Genomic DNA, 20,807 nt, shown 5'->3' on the forward strand with positions numbered 1-20,807 from the left:
GCACCTGGCACAAGGGTCCTGTGGCACCACACATACACTAAATCTGTGGTAGTGTCTCACCACACACCACACCTGTCACGAGGGTCGTGTACCACCATACCACACCTACACTAACACTGGGGTACTGATGTCACCAGACACCTCACCGTAGTGAAGGAAGGTCTTGTAGGTCGGCAATGAGGGTGAGTAGTGTACGTAGGTGGTGAAGCAAGGTAGTGTTGGCACTTCAGCGCTGTACCACTACACCTACACCGACACTGGGGTACTGTGTTACCAGACACCCACAAGGCACTAGGACGGTGTAACAGCACACTTACACTTACACTGGGGTACTGTCTCACCACACTCCACATCTGACACTAAGACATTTTATCTCACACTCACCAGTATTGCACTGGCACTGAGGTACTCTGTTCCTCACATACCAGACCTGGCAGGTAGTACTATGTCCCACACACCGCAAGCTTGTACCGGGATGAGGATACTGTGATAAGAGTTCCGTATCTCTGCTTGGGCATGGCGTTCCTTCACACATCACATCTCACACATAGGTATTGTGTCCCTCACACACCAGACGTAGCACTGGGGAACTGTTCCTGCACACCACACCTGGAGCTGGGATCCTGTTTTCCCACATCCTGAAAAATAATGAATATAACTCTCAGCACTGGTAGGCTTCCTGTAGATCTTAAAGGATAACTAATCAAAATACCTAATTATCACCACATTAAGGAAGGGTGATTTGCCTTTGTGTTTCCATTTAGTCTTAAACTTGATGGTGGGATGAATCGTAATTCATTAAAGAAAACATCATGATCTTGGTAAGATGGCCATAAGGACCACACATCGTTAACGTATCTTAACCATATTTTTGGACTGTTACTAACTGAAGTTTGGATCTCAGTCTCATAGTATTCCATGAATAAGTTACTGAGAATGGGAGTGAGGGAATTTATCATGGCTAAACCGAATTTCTTTCAATAAGAATCACCCTCAGCAACTTGGAAAACGTTATTGTCAACAAAGTTTTATTAAATCAATGAAAGTTTTTGAGGGTAGGGGCATCTCAGCTACGGTAAAGGAAAAAGAATCTCGCCATATAATGTAAATAATAGATTAGATTTTGCTAAGAGGGCTAGGATCATTTATTTGCCTGATCATGAACTTCTTAGATTTGATATCAATTTCTCTTTACCAAAGTCTATATTGATGAAACCATTGCTTACTTAACCCTAAAACACTATTGTCAATAATGAGAAGTGGTTTTACTTTCCTCGGGTCCAACAGACACAGAGGGGAAAAAGATCTCATTACAATTTAATAACAAATTACATGGACTTAAGCTGTAATTTACCTTATTGAAATATACGAGTAAAGAGAACAAATATATGAGTGGTTATTGTGTATAATGCAAAAAATAAAAGATACGAGAAATGAAAAGAGAGAAGTAGAGAGAATTTGTACGTGTGTGTGTTTGTGTGTGTGTGTGTGTGTGTGTGTGTGTGTGTGTGTGTGTGTGTGTGTGTGTGTGTGTGTGTGTGTGTGTGTGTGTGTATTTTCAGGTCTGCCATTACATGTTCCTCAGGTCAACAATTCCACGTACTTCAGGTGGAGTGAGCGAGGATCTTAAGCCGCGGCAACAATGTATTAAAGTGTGTAATAAGGCTAATAGTATGTTTGGGTTCATTAATGGGACTGTTAGCAATGAAACTCCTCGAGTATTATTACAACATTATCTTGAATTGGTGAGACTCACATTTGAATCATGCGGGTTAGTTTTGGGCTCCATACTATGCAGTTAATAATGATTATTAGAGAGAGAGAGAGAGAGAGAGAGAGAGAGAGAGAGAGAGAGAGAGAGAGAGAGAGAGAGAGAGAGAGAGAGAGAGAGAGAGAGAGAGAGAGAGAGAGAGAGAGAGAGAGAGAGAGAGCACAAATGCGAATAACATAAATGATTCCTGGAATTAGAAACCTCACTTATGAAGAAAGGTAAAAAAGGTTGAATTTGCAGTCATTTAAGAGGAGAAGGTCTAGAGGGGATGTGAATGAAGTTTTTGAATAGGTGAAGACCATACATAGAGGTAACATGAATAAAGTTCTTAGAATGACGCCACTGGGTAGGACCAAAAATAATGGATTTAGATAGATTCAGGTCGGATGTGGGTAGATATTGGTTCGGGAATAGGGTAGTAGATTTATGGAACAAGCTGTCAAGTACAGTAGTTGAAGTTAGTTCTTTAGTTAGCTTTAAACGAAGGTTGGATGTGTTTATGGGTACAGGCAGTTGGTTTGTGGACAGACTCAGGACCTGCCTAGCTCGGGCCAATACGCCTCTTGCAGTGTCCTTACTTCTCATGTTCTTATGGTATGTAGTTTTGTAATATACTTTATAATACAGTTGGACTATGTATCCCTGATAATACCTTTGTACTTTTCTAGACAGTTTTCTCGTATAGGCATTAATATTAAAAATCAATCCCAGAGATAGAACAAACATACTTATAAACCGGTACAAACATACTTATAAACCGGTACAAACATACTTATAAACCGGTACAAACATACTTATAAACCGGTACAAACATACTTATAAACCGGTACAAACATACTTATAAACCGGTACAAACATACTTATAAACCGGTACAAACATACTTATAAACCGGTACAAACATACTTATAAACCGGTACAAACATACTTATAAACCGGTACAAACATGCTTATAAACCGGTACAAACATACTTATAAACCGGTACAAACATACTTATAAACCGGTACAAACATACTTATAAACCGGTACAAACATACTTATAAGCCGGTACAAACATACTTATAAACCGGTACAAACATACTTATAAACCGGTACAAACATACTTATAAACCGGTACAAACATACTTATAAACCGGTACAAACATACTTATAAACCGGTACAAACATACTTATAAACCGGTACAAACATACTTATAAACCGGTACAAACATACTTATAAACCGGTACAAACATACTTATAAACCGGTACAAACATTCTTATAAACCGGTACAAACATGCTTATAAACCGGTACAAACATACTTATAAACCGGTACAAACATACTTATAAACCGGTACAAACATGCTTATAAACCGGTACAAACATACTTATAAACCGGTACAAACATACTTATAAACCGGTACAAACATACTTATAAACCGGTACAAACATACTTATAAGCCGGTACAAACATACTTATAAACCGGTACAAACATACTTATAAACCGGTACAAACATACTTATAAACCGGTACAAACATACTTATAAACCGGTACAAACATACTTATAAACCGGTACAAACATACTTATAAACCGGTACAAACATACTTATAAACCGGTACAAACATACTTATAAACCGGTACAAACATACTTATAAACCGGTACAAACATACTTATAAACCGGTACAAACATACTTATAAACCGGTACAAACATACTTATAAACCGGTACAAACATACTTATAAACCGGTACAAACATACTTATAAACCGGTACAAACATACTTATAAACCCGTACAAACATACTTATAAACCAGTACAAACATACTTATAAACCCGTACAAACATACTTATAAACCGGTACAAACATACTTATAAACCCGTACAAACATACTTATAAACCGGTACAAACATACTTATAAACCGGTACAAACATACTTATAAACCCGTACAAACATACTTATAAACCAGTACAAACATACTTATAAACCGGTACAAACATACTTATAAACCGGTACAAACATACTTATAAACCCGTACAAACATACTTATAAACCGGTACAAACATACTTATAAACCCGTACAAACATACTTATAAACCAGTACTAACATTAAAAAATGATTTTTTTCATCCAAACTTTCTAATATATATATATATATATATATATATATATATATATATATATATATATATATATATATATATATATATATATATATATTTTATTTATTTGTTTTGTTTTGCTTCGCCTGTCGCTGTCTCCCGCGTTAGCGAGGTAGCGCAAGGCAACAGATGAAAAAATGGCCCAACCCACCCACATACATATGTATATACATACATGTCCACACACAGCACATATACATACCTATACATCTCAATGTATATATACCCATGTACATAATTCATACTGTCTGCCTTTATTCATTACCATCGCCACCCCGACACACATGGAAAAACAACACCCGCCCCCTCATGTGTGCGATGTAGCGCTAGAAAAAGACAACAAAGGCCTCATTCGTTCACACTCAGTCTCTAGCTGTCATGTAATAATTCACCGAACCACAGCTCCCTTTCCACATCCAGGCCCCACAGAAATTTCCATGGTTTACCCCCGATGCTTCACATGCCCTGGTTCAATCCATTGACAGCACGTCAACCCCGATATACCACATCGTTCTAATTCACTCTATTCCTTGCATGCCTTTCACCCTCCTGCATGTTCAGGCCCCGTTCACTCAAAATCTTTTTCACTCCATCTTTCCACCTCCAATTTGATCTACCACTTCTCCTCGTTCGCTACACCTCTGACACATATATCCTCTTGGTCAATCTTTCCTCACTTTATTCTCTCTATGTGCCCAAACCATTTCAAAACACCCTCTTCTGCTTTCTCAACAACATTCTTTTTATAACCACACATCTCGCTTACCCGATTATTACTTACTCGATCAAAAAACCTCACACCACATACTGTCCTCAAACATCTCATATCCAGCACATCCACCCTCCTGCGCACAACTGTATCCATAGGCCACGCCTCGCAACCATAACATATTGTTGGAACCACTATTCCTTCAAAGATACCCATTTTTGCTTTCCGAGGTAATGTTCTCGATTTCCACACATTCTTCAAGGCTCCCAGAATTTTCGCCCTCTTCCTCACCCTATGATTCACTTCCGTTTCCATGGTTCCATCCGCTGACAAATCCACTGCAAGATATCTAAAGCACTTCACTTCCTCCAGTTATTCTCCATTCAAACCTACCTCCGAATTTACTTAACCCTCAACCGTACTGTACCTAATAACCTTATCCTTATTCACATTTACTCTCAATTTTCTTCTTTCACACACTTTATCAAACTCAGTCACTAGCTTCTGCAGTTTCTCACACGAATCAGCCACCAGTGCTGTATCATCAGCGAAGAATAACTGACGCACTTCCAAATCTCTCTCATCCACAACAGACTGCATACTTGCCGCTCTTTCCAAAACTCTTGCATTAATCTCCCTAACAACCCCATCCATAAACAAATTAAACAACCATGGAGACATCATACACCCCTGCCGCAAGCCTACATTCACTCAGAACCAATCACTTTCCTCTCTTCCTACACATACACATGCCTTACATCATCGATAAAAACTTTTCACTGCTTCTAACAACTTCCCTCCCACACCCTATATTCTTAATAGCTTCCACAGAACATCTCTATCAACTCTAACACATGCCTTCTCCAGATCTATAAATGCTACATAGAAATCCATTTGCTTTTCTAAGTATTTCTCAGATACATTCTTCAAAGCAAACACCTGATCCACACATCCTCTACCAATTATGAAACCACACTGTTCTTCCCCAATCTGATGCTCTGTACATGCCTTCACCCTCTCAATCAATATCCTTACATATGATTTGCAAGGAATACTCAACAAACTTATACCTCTGTAATTTGAGCTCTCACTCTTATCCCCTTTGCCTTTGGACAATGGCACTATGCAAGCATTCCGCCGATCCTCAGGCACTTCACCATGAATCATACATATAATAAATAACCTTATCAACCAGTCAACAATACAGTCATCCCCTTTTTTAATAAATTCCACTGCAATACTATCCAAAAACCATGCCTTGCCGGCTTTCATCTTCCCCGAAGGTATTACTACCTCTTCTCTGCTTACTAAATCATTTTCCCTAACCCTCTCACTTTGAACACCACCTCGACCAAAACACCCTATATATGCCACTCTATCATCAACCACATTCAACAAACCTTCAAAATACTCACTCTATCTCCTTCTCACATCACCACTACTTGTTATCACCTCCCCATTAGCCCCCTTTACTGACGTTCCCATTTGTTCACTTGTCTTTCGCACTTTTTTACCCCCTTCCAAAACATCTTTTTATCTTCCCTAAAATTTAATGATACTCTCTCACCCCAACACTCATTTGCCCTCGTTTTCACCTCTTGCACCTTTCTCTTGACCTCCTGCCTCTTTCTTTTAGACATCTCCCACTCATTTGCATTGTTTCCTGCAAAAATCGTCCAAATGCCTCTCTTTTCTCTTTCACTAATAATCTTACCTCTTCATCCCACCACTGTCTGCCCTTTCTAATTTGCCCACCTCCCACGATTCTCATGGCATAAGAATCTTTTGCGCAAGCCATCACTGCTTCCCTAAATACATCCCATTCCTTCCCCACTCCCCTTACCTCCTTTGTTTTCACCTTTTTCCATTCTGTATTCAGTCTCTCCTGGTACTTCCTCACAAAAGTCTCCTTCCCAAGCTCACTTACTCCCACCACTCTCTTCACCCCAACATTCTCTCTTCTTTTCTGGAAACCCCTACAAATCTTCACCTTCGCCTTCACAAGATAATGATCAGACATCCCTCCAGTTGCACCTCTCAGCACATTAACATCCAAAAATCTCTCTTTCGCGCGCCTATCAATCAACACGTCATCCAATAACGCTCTCTGGCCATCTCTCCTACTTACATGGGTATACTTATGTATATCTCTCTTTGTCAACCAGGTATTCCCAATCACCAGTCCTTTTTCAGCACATAAATCTACAAGCTCTTCACCATTTCCATTTACAACACTGAACACCCCATGTATACCAATTATTCCCTCAACTGCCACGTTACTCACCTTTGCATTCAAATCACCCATCACTATAATCCGGTCTCGTGCATCAAAACCACTAACACACTCATTCAGCTTCTAAAACACTTGCCTCTCATGGTCGTTCTTCTCATGCCCAGGTGCATATGCACCAATAATCACCCATATCTCTCCATCAACTTTCAGTTTTACACATATCAATCTAGAGTTTATTTTCTTACACTCTATCACATACTCCCACCACTCCTGTTTCAGTAGTGCTACTCCTTCCCTTGCTCTTGTCCTCTCACTAAACCCTGACTTTACTCCCAAGCCATTCCCAAACCAGTCTTCCCCTTTACCCTTGACATTTGTTTCAGTCAGAGCCAAAACATACAGGTTCCTTTCCTCAAACATACTACCTATCTCTCCTTTTTTCTCATCTTGGTTACATTCACACACATTTATTTAAAAAGGGGGTGACTGTATTATTGACTGGTTGGTAAGGTTATTTAATGTATGTATGACTCATGGTGAGGTGCCTGAGGATTGGCGGAATGCGTGCATAGTGCCATTGTACAAAGGCAAAGGGGATAAGAGTGAGTGCTCAAATTAAAGAGGTATAAGTTTGTTGAGTATTCCTGCTAAATTATATGGGAGGGTATTGATTGAGAGGGTGAAGGCATGTACAGAGCATCAGATTGGGGAAGAGCAGTGTGGTTTCAGAAGTGGTAGAGGATGTGTGGATCAGGTGTTTGCTTTGAAGAATGTATGTGAGAAATACTTAGAAAAGCAAATGGATCTGTATGTAGCATTTATGGATCTGGAAAAGGCATATGATAGAGTTGATAGAGATGCTCTGTGGAAGGTATTAAGAATATATGGTGTGGGAGGCAAGTTGTTAGAAGCAGTGAAAAGTTTTTATCGAGGATGTAAGGCATGTGTACGTGTAGGAAGAGAGGAAAGTGATTGGTTCTCAGTGAATGTAGGTTTGCGGCAGGGGTGTGTGATGTCTCCATGGTTGTTTAATTTGTTTATGGATGGGGTTGTTAGGAAGGTGAATGCAAGAGTTTTGGAAAGAGGGGTAAGTATGAAGTCTGTTGGGGATGAGAGAGCTTGGGAAGTGAGTCAGTTGTTGTTCGCTGATGATACAGCGCTGATGGCTGATTCATGTGAGAAACTGCAGAAGCTGGTGACTGAGTTTGGTAAAGTGTGTGAAAGAAGAAAGTTAAGAATAAATGTGAATAAGAGCAAGGTTATTAGGTACAGTAGGGTTGAGGGTCAAGTCAATTGGGAGGTAAGTTTGAATGGAGAAAAACTGGAGGAAGTGAAGTGTTTTAGATATCTGGGAGTGGATTTGGCAGCGGATGGAACCATGGAAGCGGAAGTGGATCATAGGGTGGGGGAGGGGGCGAAAATCCTGGGAGCCTTGAAGAATGTGTGGAAGTCGAGAACATTATCTCTGAAAGCAAAAATGGGTATGTTTGAAGGAATAGTGGTTCCAACAATGTTGTATGGTTGCGAGGCGTGGGCTATGGATAGAGTTGTGCGCAGGAGGATGAATGTGCTGGAAATGAGATGTTTGAGGACAATGTGTGGTGTGAGGTGGTTTGATCGAGTGAGTAACGTAAGGGTAAGAGAGATGTGTGGAAATAAAAAGAGCGTGGTTGAGAGAGCAGAAGAGGGTGTTTTGAAATGGTTTGGGCACATGGAGAGAATGAATGAGGAAAGATTGACCAAGAGGATATATGTGTCGGAGGTGGAGGGAACTATGAGAAGTGGGAGACCAAATTGGAGGTGGAAAGATGGAGTGAAAAAGATTTTGTGTGATCGGGGCCTGAACATGGAGGAGGGTGAAAGGAGGGCAAGGAATAGAGTGAATTGGATCGATGTGGTATACCGGGGTTGACGTGCTGTCAGTGGACTGAATCAGGGTATGTGAAGCGACTGGGGTAAACCATGGAAAGCTGTGTAGGTATGTATATTTTGCGTGTGTGGACGTATGTATATACATGTGTATGGGGGTGGTTTGGGACATTTCTTTCGTCTGTTTCCTTGCGCTACCTCGCAAACGCGGGAGACAGCGACAAAGCAAAAAAAAAAAAAATACATATATATATATATATATATATATATATATATATATATATATATATATATATATATATATATATATCGTACTATTCGCCATTTCCCCGATAGCGAGGTAGCGTTAAGAACAGAGGACTGGGCCTTTCAGGGAATATCCTCACCTGGCCCCCTTCTCTGTTCCTTCTTTTGGAAAATTGAAAAAAAACGAGAGGGGAGGATTTCCAGGCACCCGCTCCCTCCCCTTTTAGTCGCCTTCTACGACACGCAGGGAATACGTGGGAAGTATTCTTTCTCTCCTATCCCTAGGGATAATATATATATATATATATATATATATATATATATATATATATATATATATATATATATATATATATATATATATATATATATATATATATATATATATATATATATATTGGTAGAGGATGTGTGGATCAGATGTTTGCTTTGAAGAATGTATGTGAGAAATACTTAGAAAAGCAAATGGATTTGTATGTAGCATGTATGGATCTGGAGAAGGCATATGATAGAGTTGATAGAGATGCTCTGTGGAAGGTATTAAGAATATATGGTGTGGGAGGAAAGTTGTTAGAAGCAGTGAAAAGTTTTTATCGAGGATGTAAGGCATGTGTATGTGTAGGAAGAGAGGAAAGTGATTGGTTCTCAGTGAATGTAGGTTTGCGGCAGGGGTGTGTGATGTCTCCATGGTTGTTTAATTTGTTTATGGATGGGGTTGTTAGGGAGGTAAATGCAAGAGTTTTGGAAAGAGGGGCAAGTATGAAGTCTGTTGGGGATGAGAGAGCTTGGGAAGTGAGTCAGTTGTTGTTCGCTGATGATACAGCGCTGGTGGCTGATTCATGTGAGAAACTGCAGAAGCTGGTGACTGAGTTTGGTAAAGTGTGTGGAAGAAGAAAGTTAAGAGTAAATGTGAATAAGAGCAAGGTTATTAGGTACAGTAGGGTTGAGGGTCAAGTCAATTGGGAGGTGAGTTTGAATGGAGAAAAACTGGAGGAAGTGAAGTGTTTTAGATATCTGGGAGTGGATCTGGCAGCGGATGGAACCATGGAAGCGGAAGTGGATCATAGGGTGGGGGAGGGGGCGAAAATTCTGGGGGCCTTGAAGAATGTGTGGAAGTCGAGAACATTATCTCGGAAAGCAAAAATGGGTATGTTTGAAGGAATAGTGGTTCCAACAATGTTGTATGGTTGCGAGGCGTGGGCTATGGATAGAGTTGTGCGCAGGAGGATGGATGTGCTGGAAATGAGATGTTTGAGGACAATGTGTGGTGTGAGGTGGTTTGATCGAGTGAGTAACGTAAGGGTAAGAGAGATGTGTGGAAATAGAAAGAGCGTGGTTGAGAGAGCAGAAGAGGGTGTTTTGAAGTGGTTTGGGCACATGGAGAGGATGAGTGAGGAAAGATTGACCAAGAGGATATATGTGTCGGAGGTGGAGGGAACAAGGAGAAGAGGGAGACCAAATTGGAGGTGGAAAGATGGAGTGAAAAAGATTTTGTGTGATCGGGGCCTGAACATGCAGGAGGGTGAAAGGAGGGCAAGGAATAGAGTGAATTGGAGCGATGTGGTATACCGGGGTTGACGTGCTGTCAGTGGATTGAATCAAGGCATGTGAAGCGTCTGGGGTAAGCCATGGAAAGCTGTGTAGGTATGTATATTTGCGTGTGTGGACGTATGTATATACATGTGTATGGGGGGGGGGTTGGGCCATTTCTTTCGTCTGTTTCCTTGCGCTACCTCGCAAACGCGGGAGACAGCGACAAAGTATAATAAAAAATATAAAAATATATATATATATATATATATATATATATATATATATATATATATATATATATGATATGGGTAAAACTGAAAGTTGATGGAAAGAGATGGGTGATTATTGGTGCATATGCACCTGGGCATGAGAAGAAAGATCATGAGAGGCAATTGTTTTGGGAGCAGCTGCATGAGAGTGTTAGTGGTTTTGATGCAGAATACCGGGTTATAGTGATGGGTGATTTGAATACAAAGGTGAGTAACGTGGCAGTTGAGGTAATGATTGGTATACATGGGGTGTTCAGTGTTGTAAATGGAAATGGTGAAGAGCTTGTCGATTTGTGTGCTGAGAAAGGACTGGTGATTGGAAATACCTGGTTTAAAAAGCGAGATATACATAAGTATACGTATGTAAGTAGGAGGGATGGCCAAAGAGCGTTATTGGATTATGTGTTAATTGATAGGCGCGCGAAAGAGAGGCTTTTGGATGTTAATGTCCTGAGAGGTGCAGCTGGAGGGATGTCTGATCATTATCTTGTAGAGGCGAAGGTGAAGATTTGTATGGGTTTTCAGAAAAGAAGAGAGAATGTTGGGGTGAAGAGAGTTGTGAGAGTAAGTTTGCCTGGGAAGGAGACTTGTTTGAGGAAGTACCAGAAGAGACTGAGGACAGAATGGAAAAAGGTGAGAGCAAAGGAGGGAAGGGAAGTGGGGAGGAATGGGATGTATTTAGGGAGGCAGTGATGGCTTGCGCAAAAGATGCTTGTGGCATGAGAAGCGTGGGAGGTGGGTTGATTAGTAAGGGTTGCAAGTGGTGGGATGAAGAAGTAAGATTATTAGTGAAAGAGAAGAGAAAGGCATTTGGCCGATTTTTGCAGGAAAATAATGCAAATGAGTGGGAGATATATAAAAGAAAGAGGCAGGACGTCAAAAGGAAGGTGCAAGAGGTGAAAAAGAGCATCCTCTCTGATGCTCTGTACATGCCTTCACCCTCTCAATCAGTACCCTCCCATATAATTTACCAGGAATACTCAACAAACTTATACCTCTGTAATTTGAGCACTCACTCTTATCCCCTTTGCCTTTGTACAATGGCAGTATGCAAGCATTCCGACAATCCTGAGGCACCTCACCATGAATCATACATACATTAAATAATCTTACCAACCAGTCAACAATACAGTCATCCCCATTTTTTATAAACTCCACTGCCTTGACGGCTTTCATCTTCCGTAAAGTTTTTACTACCTCTTCTCTGTTTACCAAATCATTTTCCTTAACCGTCTCACTTTGCACACCACCTCGACCAAAACACCCTATATCTGCCACCTATCATCAACCACATTCAACAAACCTTCAAAATACTCACTCCGTCTCCTTATCACATCACCACTACTTGTTATCACCTCCCCATTTGCCCCCTTCACTGAAAGTCCCATTTGTTCACTTGTCTTCAGCACTTTATTTACCTCTTTCCAAAACATCTTTTCATTCTCCCTAAAATTCAATGATACTCTCTCACCCCAACTCTAATTTACCCTCTTTTCACCTCATGCACCTTTCTCTTGGCCTCCTGCCACTTACTTTTATTCATCTCGCACTCATTTGCATTATTTCCCTGCAAAAATCGTCCAAATGCCTCTCTCTTCTCTTTCACTAATAATCTTACTTCTTCATCCCACCACTCACTACCCTTTCTAATCTGCCCACCTCCCACGCTTCTCATGCCACAACAATCTTTTGAGTAAGCCATCACTGCTTTCCTAAATATATCCCATTCCTCCCCCACGCCACTTACATCCTTTGTTCTCATCATTTTTCCTTTCTGTACTCAGTCTTTCCTGGTACTTCCTCACACAAGTCTCCTTCCCAATCTCACTTACTCTCACCACTCTCTTCACCCCAACATTCTCTCTTCCTTTCCTAAAACCTCTACAAATTTTCACCTTCGCCTCCACAAGATAATGATCAGACATCCCTCCAGTTGCACCTCTCAGTACATTAACATCGAAAAGTCCCTCTTTCGCGCGCCTATCAGTTAACACGTAGTCCAATAACGCTCTCAGGCCATCTCTCCTACTTACATACGTATACTTATGTATATCTCTCTTTTTAAACCAGGTATTCCCAATCACCAGTCCTTTTTCAGCACAAAAAATCTACAAGCTCTTCACCATTTCCATTTATAACACTGAACACCCCATGTATACCAATTATTCCCACAACTGCCACATTACTCACCTTTGCATTCAAATCACCCATCACTATAACCCGGTCTCGTGCATCAAAACCACTAACTCACTCATTCAGCTGCTCCCAAAAAACTTGACTCTCATGATCTTTCTTCTCATGCACAGGTGAATATGCACCAATAATCATCCATCTCTCTCCATCAACTTTCAGTTTTACCTATACCAGATATATATAGAGTTATATATACCAGATATATATATATATATATGTATATATATATATATATATATATATATATATATATATATATATATATATATATATATATATATATATATATATATATATATTTCTTTTCTTTCATACCATTCGCCATTTCCCGCGCTAGCGAGGTAGCGTTAAGAACAGAGGACTGGGCCTTTGAGGGAATATCCTCATCTGGCCCCCTTCTCTGCTCATTCTTTGAGAAAAAAAAAAAAAAAAAAAAAAAAAAAAAAGAGGGGAGGATTTCCAGCCCCCCGCTCCCTTCCCTTTTAGTCGCCTTCTACGTACGACACGCAGGGAATACGTGGGAAGTATTCTTTCTCCCCTATCCCCAGGGATAATATATATATATATATACATATATATATATATATATATATATATATATATATATATATATATATATATATATATATATATACATATCCCACCCTGAGCCAGGTACTCATTTTCTCAATGAACCCCTAGAGGTGGAAGAACAGCTGGGTTGACTGTGGACCGACCAACGCAACCGGAAATTCGAACCTATTCGCTCGACCCTGGGCGGCCCGTTAGTGTTACGGTCACCCGCGCTGATACCAGTGGTCTTCAGTGACGGAGGGTCGCAGTGGTATCAGAGATAAGAATCTCTGGAGGGCGTGGTGAGACGTGTGATCTCGGAGGCTCTGTGGTGAGCCAGATAGATCTGCAGACTGTGGTGAAGTGTGGTGGTGTCACGAGCTGCGGCGCCACAGCAGTTCTGTGGCGAACTAAGCTGCTCTGGAGGGTCGGGGGGCGGCGGAGGCGAGCGTTGGAGGCTGTGATGAGGCAGGAGTTTCTGGAGACGGAGAGAAAGAGAGAGAGAGAGAGAGAGAAAGAGAGAGAGAGAGAGAGAGAGAGAGAGAGAGAGAGAGAGAGAGAGAGAGAGAGAGAGAGAGAGAGAGAGAGAGAGAGAGAGAGAGAGAGAGAGAAGTGGGTGATGAGACGAAGGATGTGGGAAGCGAAGAGAGGAGGAGGAGGAGGAGAGAGGAGAGGAGAGGAGGTCTACCCGGACGACGTCAGGAGGAAGACATAGCCATGCAGGAGCCAGGATTCGACCTCCTCGAGTCTGCTGCATAGAATCTCGGACACCAATAACGTCGGTGGCTGTCTAGTTCCCACCGACCGGTGTGTGTGTGTGTGTGTAGTGGTGGTGGTGGGTGAAGGGTGGGAATAGGAGAAGGAGGGGGTGGGTGAACTTGATTAAGGGAAGGAGGGAGTAGAGAGAGGGGGAGGGTGACGGATGGATGGGAGGGATCTTGAGGTGTGAAGGAAGAAAATGACTTTGAACCCAAGTCTTCTTACGAGGAGTGACTGAGCCATACCCTCTCTAGAGTGTGACTGAAGCTACCTCCACTTTCATCTAGAGTGACTGAACCACGATCCTTCCTTAAAAAAACTGACGACCACTGTCCTGCCCAGAGAGAGAGAGAGAGAGAGAGAGAGAGAGAGAGAGAGAGAGAGAGAGAGAGAGAGAGAGAGAGAGAGAGAGAGAGAGAGACTCTAAATCATGCTAATTCACGAAGAATGACTCATACCATCGTTCTTCACGATGAATAACGGAACCGTGTGTGATCACAAAGGGTGAGTCACACACACACACACACACACACACACACACACACACACACACACACACTGACTAGACCATAACTCCGGTGGAAAGTGTGACTGAACTACGTTCCCTGGTGCAATGACTGAGCCAGGCTGTTTTAAAAACTGAACCACCACACTCCTCCGAGTGAACTATACCCCTTTTAAATTAGGTGCCTGAAGCAGCCCCCCTTAAAAAAAAGGGGAGTGACGGGACGAAACTTTTTCATATAGCGAGACAACTTTTAATCAAAATCCCCCCCCCCCCAAAAAAAAAAGATGAATTCCGTCGTAAAGTAACAGAATCATGCTCTTGACTGAACCATCATGGCTCCCCCTACAAGGGAAAGCTAAACATAGCTCCTTCTTTAAGGGTGACTGAGCCAATTCTTCCTCTGGAGGAGTATATAAAACAGTTTCTCCTCGGCAAGTGTGTGAGGAACATACCTCCTCTTTAAAGAATGTGAGAACTATGCGGGTCAACTATGCTCTCTCAGTAAGGGTGGGTCAACTATGCTCCTTCAGTAAGGGTGGGTCAACTATGCTCCCTCAGTAAGGGTGGGTCAACTATGCTCCCTCAGTAAGGGTGGGTCAACTATATATATATATCCCTGGGGATAGGGGAGAAAGAATACTTCCCACGCATTCCTCAGCTGTCGTATAAGGCGACTAAAGGGGATGGGAGCGGGGGGCCAGAAACCCTCCCCTACTTGTATTTTAGCTTTCTAAAAGGGGAAACAGAAGAAGGAGTCACGCGAGGAGTGCTCATCCTCCTCGAAGGCTCAGACTGGGGTGTCTAAATGTGTGTGGATGTAACCAAGATGAGAAAAAAGGAGAGATAGGTACTATGTTTGAGGAAAGGAACCTGGATGTTTTGTCTTTGAGTGAAACGAACCCCAAGGGTAAAGGAGAAGAGTGCTTTGGCAATGTCTTGGGAGTAAAGTCAGGGGTTAGTGAGAGGACAAGAGCAAGGGAAGGAGTAGCACTACTTTTGAATCAGGAGTTGTGGGAGTATGTGATAGAGTGTACTAAAGTAAATTCTAGATTGATATGGGTAAAACCGAAAGTTGATGGAGAGAGATGGGTGATTATTGGTGCATATGCACCTGGGCATGAGAAGAAAGATCATGAAAGGCAAGTGTTTTGGGAGCAGCAGAATGAGTGTGTTAGTGGTTTTAATGCACAAGACCGGGTTATAGTAATGGGTGATTTGAATGCAAAGGTGAGTAATGTGGCAGTTGAGGGAATAAGTGGTATACATGGAGTGTTCAGTGTTGTAAATGGAAATGGTGAAGAGCTTGTAGATTTATGTACTGAAAAAGGACTGGTGACTGGGAATACCTGGTTTAAAAAGCGAGATATACGTAACTATACGCATGGAGAAATGGCCAGAGAGCGTTATTGGATTACGTGTTAAATGATAGACGCCCGAAAGAGAGACTTTTGGATGTTAATGTGCTGAGAGGTGCAACTGGAGGGATGTTAGATCATTATCTTGTGAAGGCGAAGGTGAAGATTTGAGTGGGTTTTCAGAGAAGAAGAGAGAATGTTAGGGTGAAGAGGGTGGTGAGAGTAAGTGAGCTTGGGAAGGACCCTTGTGTGAGGAAGTACCAGGAGAGACTGAGTACAGAATGGAAAAAGGTGAGAACAAAGGAGGTAAGGGGAGTGGGGGAGGAATGGGAAGTATTTAGGGAAGCAGTGATGGCTTGCTCAAAAGATGCTTGTGGCATGAGAAGCGTGGGAGGTGGGTTGATTAGAAAAGGTAGTGAGTGGTGGATTGAAGAAGTAAGATTATTAGTGAAAGAGAAGAGAGAGGCATTTGAACGATTTTTGCAGGGAAAAAATGCAAATGAGTGGGAGAGGTATAAAAGAAAGAGGCAGGAGGTCAAGAGCAAGGTACAAGAGGTGAAAGGGAGGGCAAATGAGAGTTGGGGTGAGAGAGTATCATTAAATTTCAGGGAGAATAAAAAGATGTTTTGGAAGGAGGTAAATAAATTGCGTAAGACAAGGGAGCAAATGGGAACTTCAGTGAAGGGCGCTAATGGGGAGGTGATAACAAGTAGTGGTGATGTGAGAAGGAGATGGAGTGAGTATTTTGAAGGTTTGTTGAATGTGTTTTATGATAGAGTGGCAGATATAGGGTGTTTTGGTCGAGGTGGTGTGCAAAGTGAGAGGGTTAGGGGAAATAATTTGGTAAATAGAGAAGAGGTAGTAAAAGCTTTACGGGAGATGAAAGCCGGCAAATCAGTAGGTTTGGATGGTATTGCAGTGGAATTTATTAAAAAAGGGGGTGACTGTATTGTTGACTGGTTGGCAAGGTTATTTAATGTATGTATGATTCATGGTGAAGTGCCTGAGGATTGGCGGAATGCTTGCATAGTGCCATTGTACAAAGGCAAAGGGGATAAGAGTGAGTGCTCAAATTACAGAGGTATAAGTTTGTTGAGTATTCCTGCTAAATTATATGGGAGGGTATTGATTGAGAGGGTGAAGCTGTGTACAGGGCATCAATTGGGGAAGAGCAGTGTGGTTTCAGAAGTGGTAGAGGATGTGTGGATCAAGTGTTTGCTTTGAAGAATGTATGTGAGAAATACTTAGAAAAGCAAATGGATTTGTATGTAGCATTTATGGATCTGGAGAAGGCATATGATAGAGTTGATAGAGATGCTCTGTGGAAGGTTTTAAGAATATATGGTGTGGGAGGCAAGTTATTAGAAGCAGTGAAAAGTTTTTATCGAGGATGTAAGGCATGTGTACGTGTAGGAAGAGAGGAAAGTGATTGGTTCTCAGTGAATGTAGTTTTGCGGCAGGGGTGTGTGATGTCTCCATGGTTGTTTAATTTGTTTATGGATGGGGTTGTTAGGGAGGTGAATGCAAGAGTTTTGGAAAAAGGAGCAAGTATGCAGTCTGTTGTGGATGAGAGAGCTTGGGAAGTGAGTCAGTTATTGTTCGCTGATGATACAGCGCTGGTGGCTGATTCATGTGAGAAACTGCAGAAGCTGGTGACTGAGTTTGGTAAAGTGTGTGAAAGAAGAAAGTTAAGAGTAAATGTGAATAAGAGCAAGTTTATTAGGTACAGTAGGGTTGAGGGTCAAGTCAACTGGGAGGTAAGCTTGAATGGAGAAAAACTGGAGGAAGTAATGTGTTTTAGATATCTGGGAATGGATCTGGCAGCGGATGGAACCATGGAAGCGGAAGTGAATCATAGGGTGGGAGAGGGGGCGAAAATTCTGGGAGCCTTGAAGAATGTTTGGAAGTCGAGAACATTATCTCGGAAAGCAAAAATGGGTATGTTTGAAGGAATAGTGGTTCCAACAATGTTGTATGGTTGCGAGGCGTGGGCTATGGATAGAGTTGTGCGCAGGAGGGTGGATGTGCTACAAATGAGATGTTTGAAGACAATATGTGGTGTGAGGTGGTTTCATCGAGTAAGTAATGTAAGGGAGAAAGAGATGTGTGGAAATAAAAAGAGTGTGGTTGAGAGAGCAGAAGAGGGCGTTTTGAAATGGTTTGGTCACATAAAGAGAATGAGTGGAGAAAGATTGACCAAGAGGATATATGTGTCAGAGGTGCAGGGAACTATGAGAAGTGGGAGACCAAATTGGAGGTGGAAAGCTGGAGTGAAAAAGATTTTGAGTGATCGGGGTCTGAACATCCAGGGGGGTGAAAGGCGTGCAAGGAATAGAGTGAATTGGAACGATGTGGTATACCGGGGTCGACGTGCTGTCAATGGATTGAACCAGGGCATGTGAAGAGTCTGGGGTAAACCATGGAAAGTGTGTGGGGCCTGGATGTGGAGAGGGAGCTATGGTTTCGGTGCATTATTACATGACAGCTAGAGACTAAGTGTGAACGAATGGAGCCTTTGGTGCTTTTCCTAGCGCTACCTCGCACACATGAAGGGGAGGGGGTTGTTGTTCCATTAGGGGCGAGGTGGGGATGGGAACAAATAAGGGCAGACAGTATTAATTATGTACATGTGTATATATGAATATGTCTGTGTGTGTATATATATGTGTATATTGAGATGTATAGGTATGTATATTTGCGTGTGTGGACGTGTATGTATATACATGTGTATGTGGGAGGGTTGGGCCATTCTTTCGTCTGTTTCCTTGCGCTACCTCGCTAACGCGGTAGACAGCGACAAAGCAAAGCAAGTATATATATGTATATATATATATATATATATATATATATATATATATATATATATATATATATATATATATATATATATATATATATGTATTCTTTTTTTTTCTTTTTTTTTTTTTGCTTTGTTGGGCCATTTTTTCGTCTGTTTCCTTGCGCTACCTCGCTAACGCGGGAGACAGCGACAAAGCAAAGCAAGTATATATATGTATATATATATATATATATATATATATATATATATATATATATATATATATATATATATATATATATATATATATTCTTTTTTTTTCTTTTTTTTTTTTTTGCTTTGTCGCTGTCCCCCGCGTTTGCGAGGTAGCGCAAGGAAACAGACGAAAGAAATGGCCCAACCCACCCCCATACACATGTATATACATACGTCCACACACGCAAATATACATACCTACACAGCTTTCCATGGTTTACCCCAGACGCTTCACATCCCCTGATTCAATCCACTGACAGCACGTCAACCCCGGTACACCACATCGATCCAATTCACTCTATTCCTTGCCCTGCTTTCGCCCTCCTGCAAGTTCAGGCCTCGATCACACAAAATCTTTTTCACTCCATCTTTCCACCTCCAATTTGGTCTCCCACTTCTCCTCGTTCCCTCCACCTCCGGCACATATATCCTCTTGGTCAATCTTTCCTCACTCATTCTCTACATGTGCCCAAACCATTTCAAAACACCCTCTTCTGCTCTCTCAACCACGCTCTTTTTATTTCCACACATCTCTCTTATTCATACGTTACTTACTCGATCAAACCACCTCACACCATACATTGTCGTCAAACATCTCATTTCCAGCACATCCATCCTCCTGCGCACAACTCTATCCATAGCCCACGCCTCGCAACCATACAACATTGTTGGAACCACTATTCCTTCAAACATACCCATTTTTGCTTTCCGAGATAATGTTCTCGACTTCCACACATTCTTCAAGGCTCCCAGAATTTTCGCCCCCTCCCCCACACTATGATCCACTTCCGCTTCCATGGTTCCATCCGCTGCCAGATCCACTCCCAGATATCTAAAACACTTTACTTCCTCCTGTTTTTTTCCATTCACACCTACCTCTCAATTGACTTGACCCTCAACCCTACTGTACCTAATAACCTTGCTCTTATTCAGATTTACTTTTAACTTTCTTCTTTCACACACTTTACCAAACTCAGTCACCAGCTTCTGCAGTTTCTCACATGAATCAGCCACCAGCGCTGTATCATCAGCGAACAACAACTGACTCACTTCCTAAGATCTCTCATTCCCAACAGACTTCATACTTGCCCCTCTTTCCAAAACTCTTGCATTCACCTCCGTAACTACCCCATCCATAAACAAATTAAATAACCATGGAGACATCACACACCCCTGCCGCAAACCTACATTCACTGAGAACCAATCACTTTCCTCTCTTCCTACACGTACACATGCCTTACATCCTCGATAAAAACTTTTCACTGCTTCTAATAACTTGCCTCCCACACCATATATTCTTAATACCTTCCACAGAGCATCTCTATCAACTCTATCATATGCCTTCTCCAGTTCAATATATATATATATATATATATATATATATATATATATATATATATATATATATATATATATATATATATATATATATATATATATATATATATATATATTTTTTTTTTCATTTGCTTTGTCGCTGTCTCCCGCGTTTGCGAGGTAGCGCAAGTAAACAGACGAAAGAAATGGCCCAAACCACCCCCATACACATGTATATACATACGTCCACACACGCAAATATACATACCTACACAGCTTTCCATGGTTTACCCGAGACGCTTCACATCCCCTGATTC

The 20,807-nt window shown here is 41.5% G+C and overlaps 1 pseudogene; it reads right to left on the bottom strand.

Annotated features, from left to right (window-relative positions):
• Positions 1 to 325: 325 nt before the first annotated feature.
• LOC139762280 (uncharacterized) overlaps positions 326 to 20,807 on the bottom strand; it is a 33,793-nt pseudogene continuing 13,311 nt past the window's right edge.

This window comes from Panulirus ornatus, chromosome 43, assembly GCF_036320965.1.
Source record: "Panulirus ornatus isolate Po-2019 chromosome 43, ASM3632096v1, whole genome shotgun sequence".
NCBI lineage: Eukaryota > Metazoa > Arthropoda > Malacostraca > Decapoda > Palinuridae > Panulirus > Panulirus ornatus.